This window comes from Poecilia reticulata, unplaced genomic scaffold, assembly GCF_000633615.1.
Source record: "Poecilia reticulata strain Guanapo unplaced genomic scaffold, Guppy_female_1.0+MT scaffold_251, whole genome shotgun sequence".
In the NCBI taxonomy this organism is placed as follows: Eukaryota; Metazoa; Chordata; class Actinopteri; order Cyprinodontiformes; family Poeciliidae; genus Poecilia; species Poecilia reticulata.
The window spans coordinates 122581-130538 of NW_007615036.1; positions in this window are offsets into that span (position 1 = coordinate 122581).

Sequence of the window (7958 nt, forward strand, 5' to 3'; positions counted from 1 at the left end):
CCTGGAGGAGGGGAAGACCCAGGACATCCTGGAGGGACTATGTCTCTCGGCTGACCTGGGAACGCCTTGGAATTCCCCTGGAGGAGCTGGAAGAAGTGGCTGGGGAGAGGAAGTCTGGGCCTCCCTTCTGAAGCTGCTGCCCCACGACCTGACCCCGGATAAGCGGAAGAAAATGGATGGATGGATGGATGGATGGAATTAAAATAACTTAGCTTGCAGTTCTCTCTAATTTAGAACGCAGCTAGTTACTCTGTGGACTGAGCAGGCATTCACAGGGGGTCGTGGCTCTGTGTGTGAGTTTAACCTTTTGACCACCTTGATGAGATTTAACAGCTGGTGTAAAACAATATGGTCCTGCCAACAGAGTAGAGCTTCCTCTCGAGACAGGGTCAAAAAAACATCTGTCTTCATTCAAAAGAAAATAACACTTCTTTGATCTTAGAAACAGTTTTTTACTGGAACATAGTCAACTAGGTTAAAATGAACTTGGCTAAGGACAGCCTCCTGATTTGAATACAGCAGAGAAGGGAAACGCGCCCTCCCTTTAAAAGGACCAGGAACCTTAACTTCAGATAGCTCCGAGGTTACCTGTGATGTTGTCTCCGGGGAACGGTGCGTCGGTGAAATGGTTCCCCGTAAGTTTGTCTTGGTGTGTGGATGTCTGTAGAGTGAGGTAAATATTGAATTGGATGCTGGTTTGTGATTTTGTTGAGTTTTGTCAGTTTCATTAATTGTTTGTCTAATAAATGTTATGTTTGGACTCGGAAAACGTTTGTCTTTATGGTTCAGCTGATACAATGGCGACATCAAGGAATCCGGTCAGAAGAGAAAATAAAATGAGTCAAAAGATTTAAATGTTTCTTCTGATTAAAATTAACACATGTTATAACCTTCAATAAAAACTGTTCATAACCCCAAAGTGACCAGCAGAAGAAGAACGTAGGCGTCACCCAGCAGCGGTAAAGATGGCCTCCACCGCATATGGATGAATTTCGAAGTAGTTCAAAGCTGACATCATGGTCGCCCTTTCAGAACCACACAAAAGATAAGAAGGTTTAGTTTCTGGTCCGACCCATTTTCCTTTTCAGTGAGAATGAAAGTAGATAAATTTCACATGTGAATCATTCTGCATTGCAGAGACAGAAGCACATTTACATGTGATAAGAATTTACTGTTTATATCTGATTTAACTTTTCCCATCATTTTCATGTAATGGTAAACTTTTGCACATGTTGAGTTGTGTGTAATGCAGTGCACAGAGTTTTTTGTCGCTACACACACTTTGTACATGAGGCTCCTGGACTCTAAGTCTGCTTCTCATTTGTTTTCATTCACCGTAGATCGCTGCATCCTTTAACCAAAACATGACAGCGGTATCCCATGAAAATAATTCAGCTTGGTTTATCAACTCCGCACCAATTCACCACAGATGTTGTCTGGAAACATAATAAAAAACATCCAGTTTATACTGTTGAGGAAATAATTTTTATTTTGAGTGTTTAATACGGTTTAAACTTTTTTGAACAAAGTTCTTAATTTTGAACAGGTTTCTGTTAGTGATTTAAAACTAAACTATTGCTGGGTAAGTATTCAAAGTACCAAAGAAAATAGAGGTCTGCAGGAGAGCTTCCGCTGGGACCCCTGTGGTGTTATCAGAAAGGACAGGAGGCCATAAAATTAAAATATGCGGGAAGGCAAGGCAGTATCACTTGAATCACTCTGGAAAAAAGAAATTTACCCAGTTCACGGGAGATCAGAAATCTTCCGTGAACATCTGGGATGGTATAAAAACTGAATACAACATAGAATGTTTTAAACCACTAACATTTAATTTGTAAGACATTTTTCTTAGTTATTAATAACAAGCTCTGATTAGAAATTGTATTTAGTTTTAGAATTATTAATTTAGTCAATGATGAATGTATTCGAAATTGTATTATCTGTGACTATATCAGAATCAAATGGAAATTATGTGATATGAAAATGTTTTGTTAACTATTAGAAAATTGCTCAGGTTTATTGTGAATGATTGTCTTAATTTTTATTTGAACATTCTATTCTGTTGATTGTATGTATTACTTTTTGGTTTTATATCAGGACTAAATCTTGAGGTGCTGGGTGCAGAAGAACAAATTGGGTTCGTGGAGATATAGAATTAAAAGTTTGTTCCTGAGAAAGCGGGAGAGATGCCAGAATTTCACAGCTACCTGTGAAATTACCTTCCTCTGTTTCTCTTTGCACAGATGGCTTTAGAACCGCAGGAGGCCGGATAGCCTCTCCACTCCTTTTGTTTAACACGAAGGAGCAAATGTCTTTTGATCTTGGTAATAAAAAAGGGAAGTTTTGTTTCTCAGACACTCAAAAATAGCTTCCAGTTGGTCAAGCAGAGGTACACCTTATTTGAATACATTAAAGAGGAAAACACGCCTACAAGTATAAAAATTTGTGCGCAGGGGGAACAATTCAGAAAAAAGCTGATTTAGGTGGCTTGTGCACCAGCTTTCTCCAAAGACGCGCCTTTGCCCTTTCTCTATCTTCTTTGTCTCAGGTAATGAATGTATGTCTCTGCTTTTCTCCAGTTTTCTGTTGTATCTTCATACTTTGTCCATATTGGATTAAATTCTGCAATTCTGTGACATCATCACGCATTGTTGTGTTTTTGTGTCCACACGTGGCCTGCTGAGAGAACCTGGGATCCAACAGGAAGAGAGAGCCAGATTTAACCACAAATAATTCTTCCTTAACATTTGGGGGCTCGTGCCGGTTCCAAAATCTCAGCGGGCGGCTGTGGGGCCCTGATTGATTCGTCTCGGCCTGATGCTACGGTGTGGTAAGGCGGTATTTTATTATTTTGATTGTCTGCAGCGCCATTTCGTTTGGCCCTGGCGGATTGATCTTGCTGTGCGGCGTCACAGAAAAATAGAGGCTGCTGCGGTGTAATGTAGTTCCTCCCAAAAAGAGTTCATAGTTAGCATTTTTTTAATAAATAAACACTAGAGGGAACCAGTGGCGGGTTCAAGCAGAAGATGGGCGCAGTCTCCGTCGTAAGCTAGGTTTTTGATTCGTGACCTTCAGGAATTTTACTGTGCCTGAAAATAACGAATTTTAATTGGATTTATATTGTGTATTTTAGGCAGTGGTGGAGAAAGTACTCAAAAAATGTGCTTAAGTAAAAGTACAAATACACAGACAAAAATGTACTCAAGTAAAAGTAAAAGTACCACATTTGTCAGGTTCTGTGTTTTCCCCATGTTGTGACTTTTTTACACTTATATGTTGTTCAGTATGATAAGTGACTGATTTACAATTATATGTTAAGCATAAATTACATGATTATTATTTATTGAATTGAACATGATTGTATATAATTACAAGGATGAAGTGAAATATATTTAAGTGCAAGACATGATTTATTTGAATAGAAGAAGTCTTTTATTTTGAAGAATGCTTAAGTATCTGGTTCTGTTTTGTCACTATCTTGCTTTGTTGATATTTTGGTTGTCTTGGTTACGAACAGCTGTTGCCGTTATCAGCTGTCGCCGTTTTCTCTCTTCAATAAAGAACTGAACAGAAAGGTTCAGTAAAAGACATACGAGCCTCCGTTTTGTTTGAAGAAGCTTCACTCCGTAACACCCCATTTATTTTTGTTAGTCTTTTCTTTATTTTGGTTTCGAATTTTTTTTTTTAAATCATGGATGGAACCGTCGTTCCGCCTGGTGTCCACCAGATGGCACCTGCACGCAGAACCCCTGAGAAGTTGCTGGGTTCAACCCGTACTCACACCTGCGGCTCGTTTAGGAGGCGTGGACTACGGATATAAGCAGCAGCACCTCTTCGTCTCATCGCCTGAGTGTTTGCTTACCTCGGTAACATTCGTTCCAGAAATAGGCCTTCTGTGATCTGCTCCAGTCTAACCCCTTGTTGTTTTCCTCATCAGATTATCCTGCCACCTCCTCGTTGCTCTGGTGCGATCCATTGTTGCTGGGTTCTGAGTGAGTGTGCCTTCCCCGCCTTCGTGGATCGTCAACCTCCTGTGTGTTTCCCCGACGCTGTCGGTACCGGCCAGACGCCACTCCTCGTGTGTACCTACCTCCTGTGTCCTCCCTCGACGCTGTCGGTGTTACCGGCCAGACGCCACTCCTCGTGTGTGTGCGTTTTCCCCCTTCGTTGATCCATCTCCGGTGGATTCCCCTTCGGGAGACCACGGGTCTGGAGACCCACACCCGAACCCCCCGGAGAACTACTGACGGACTTAGTTCCAGGTCGTCCTCTCAAGGGGAGCTACCTGACCGCTCTCCTACGAGCTCACTGCCTACGCTCCACTTCATCCACATCACCTCCCTTCCAAGTAAGCCCTCATCAGTTATTCCCCGGAAATCACCGTTGATCTCCTCCTAACTCTGTGTCTCCTGTTGACAGTAAGACGACCCGGTCCGCTGATCCAGTATTCATTATCTACTTCCTATTCTTTCAATAAACCATCATTGTATTTTACTTGCCTGTCTGACTGTGTTCTTGCATGTGGGTTCGAAAGCTAAGTCCCAACATGACAGAACACTCAGGCCAATTCACGACCGCCGCAGACGCAATCAGACGGGCTATTTCCGATCAACTCGCCCTCATCCAGTCCCACGACGCAGCTCTAAGAGAGCTAGGTAATCGCCAAGCTGAGACAAACTGCCAACTAAATGAACTCTCTTAACTTCCTACAGAGTTCCTCTCAACAGAGCTCTAACCGCTCCTCAGCCTCCTCGTCGGCTCAACCAGCAGCCCCGGATCCACCCGGCCGTTCCGGATTCTCAGGTAAAATAAAGAAAATTCAAGGATTTATTCTCCAATGTACAATAGTATTCAACCATTCACCTCACAGCTTCCCCCATGATGATGCTAAAATATCATACTTGTTATCCCTATTGACGGGCCGAGCCCTAGAGTGAGCGGAAGCCAGGTTTTCCACGGCATCTAATTGTGGATGTACATACCCCGAATTCTTAGCAGAGTTTAAACAAGTGTTTTGTCAGGAGACCAAAAAGACGGCGGCTTCTAGAGAATTACATGGGCTAAAGCAGGGTAAAATGAGTGTCTCTGACTTTGCCATTGATTTCCGGATTAAAGCCGCTGCTTCCGGCTGGAACCCCGTGGCCCTAAAGAGTGCCTTTTTTCATGGGCTTAACGAACAGATCAAAGACGAACTGGCCACTTTGGATGAAACGCAGTCGCTAGATGATTTCATTAATTTAACCATAAGACTAGATAATCGAATCCGAGCCAGAATCAGGGAACGAACTCACCAAGGCTCACCTTCACGTTTGGCTCGAGCTAGTGCTCGCTCTGCTGTTCAACAGTCACCACTGCCTCCTCCCCCTCATGAACCCGAGCCCATGCAACTGGGACACACCAGACTCTCGCCCGAGAAACGTCAAAGGAGGATGCGCTCTCGACTCTGCCTCTACTGCGGTGAGCCCAGCCACATTATTGCTAACTTTCCCGTCCGTTTAAATCAGGTCCGGCAGTAAAAGCGGGGAGACTGCCGGAACAACCTACGACCAAACCCCACCTCAACATACCGGTTACACGCTTCCACAATCATGATTCACTTTCCCTATCTGCACTCATTGATTCTGGCTGTGRACAGAACCTCATTAGCTCCGAAATRGTTCACCAATTCACCATTGWAACYGAAYCCTTACCGGTTCCTCTTCGGGTCTCTGCCCTGGACGGTAGGAGCCTGCCACAGGTCACCCACCGGACCAAGCCTCTGCRCCTACTGATCTCAGGTAACCACACGGAAGAAATAGTTTTCTTTGCCTTCCCCTCGTCCAGCTCCCCCATAGTCCTTGGTTTCAACTGGCTGACTACACATAACCCCCAAATTGATTGGGTGGAGGCCAGGATTTGCTCCTGGTCTTCTAGGTGTCACTCTACCTGCCTCCGGTCTGCTGTTCCCTCGCCGACCACTTGTCAGGTTCTGGCAGATGTGGATCCACCTGACGTCTCCAGCGTCCCCAGTGAGTACCATGATCTTGTGACTGTGTTTATTAAGGACAAGGCTCTCTCTCTGCCGCCTCACAGACCCTATGACTGCGCCATCGACCTCCTGCCGGGGGCGCCTCTGCCTAATAGTAGGCTGTATAACATCTCCAGATCCGAAAGACAGTCTATGGAGGAGTACATCAACAAGTCCCTCGCGGCTGGCATCATTCGAACCTCGTCATCTCCTCTGGGGGCAGGGTTCTTCTTCGTTGGGAAGAAAGACGGATCCCTGAGACCCTGCATCGATTATAGAGGGCTAAACCAAATCACAGTCAAGAATAAGTATCCGCTATCCTTGCTCTCCTCTGCTTTCGAGCCAGTCCAGGGGGCTACTATCTTCACAAAATTAGATCTTAGGAACGCTTATCACCTCCTCCGTATCAAAGAGGGTGATGAATGGAAGACTGCGTTCAAGACCCCCATGGGCCACTATGAATATTTAGTCATGCCCTTCGGCTTGTCCAACGCCCCATCCTTTTTTCAAGCGTTAGTGAATGACGTCCTCCGGGACTTTATCAACGTTTTCGTATTTGTCTACCTCGACGACAATTTAATCTACTCTAGGTCCCTCGTTGAGCACCAGAAACATGTTCACCAGGTTTTACAACGGTTGCTTAAGAACAAGCTCTATGTGAAAGCTGAAAAGTGTGAATTCCACCGGCCGTCAGTAACCTTCCTCGGCTACGTCCTTGAGAGTGGTCAGGTAAAAGCAGCTGACGATAAGATCAAGGTAGTTCTGGACTGGCCCCAACCTGAATCACGTAAACAGTTACAACGCTTCCTAGGTTTCGCCAACTTCTACAGACGGTTTATTCGGAATTACAGTCAAACTGCTTCCCCCCTGACAGATCTCACATCCACTAAGAAAACGTTCAGTTGGACTCCACAAGCTGAGGCAGCCTTCGCGGAGCTCAAGTCCCGGTTCGCCAGGGCCCCTGTACTCATCCAGCCCGACCCCAGTAAACAATTTGTAGTGGAGGTTGACGCCTCAGATACTGGGGTCGGGGCTGTACTCTCTCAAGCCACAGAGACTGACCACAAACTGCATCCTTGTGCCTTGTCACCGGGCTCCCCACGTCTAAAGGTATGACCACCATCTTCATCCCGCTCAAGAAATTACCCACCGCAGCTCAGACCGCCATGTTGCTCTTAAAGCATGTTTTTAGACTCCACGGAATACCCCAAGAAATCCTATCTGATCGCGGTCCTCAGTTTGTTTCTCAGGTCTGGCGCCAGTTCTGCTCCGCCCTGGGGGCCAAAGTGGCTCTCAGCTCTGGTTACCACCCACAATCTAACGGACAAACAGAACGCATGAACCAGGAGTTGGAGGCCACCTTACGATGCCTCACCTCCACCAACCCTGATGACTGGGCCCAACACCTTCACTGGGTTGAGTATGCACACAATAGCTACATTTCCACTGCCACTGGTCTTTCGCCATTCGAAATAGTCCTGGGATATCAACCACCACTCCTACCCTCCGACGAAGCCAGTGCCTCCGTCACTTCTGTTCAGCACCACATCCGCAAAACCCATAAGATCTGGAATGACGCCATCACCGCTCTCAACAATACGTCCGCCGTTAACAAACGGCTAGCCGACCGACGGCGGACCCCTGCCCCGACATACTCCGTTGGACAGAAGGTATGGTTATCTACTCGTGATATCCCTCTTAAATACATGTCTAAGAAATTATCCCCCAGATTTATTGGTCCATTCGAGATTCTGGCGCTCGTGGGACCCTCGGCGGTGCGGCTCCGACTTCCCCAGTCCCTACGAGTCCATCCTACCTTCCACGTGTCCCAGATCAAACTTGTCCTCTCCACCGAACTGGTGTGACCCATCGTTGCTGGGTTCTGAGTGAGTGTGCCTTCCCCCCCTTTGTGGATCGTCAACCTCCTGTGTGTTTCCCCGACGCTGTCGGT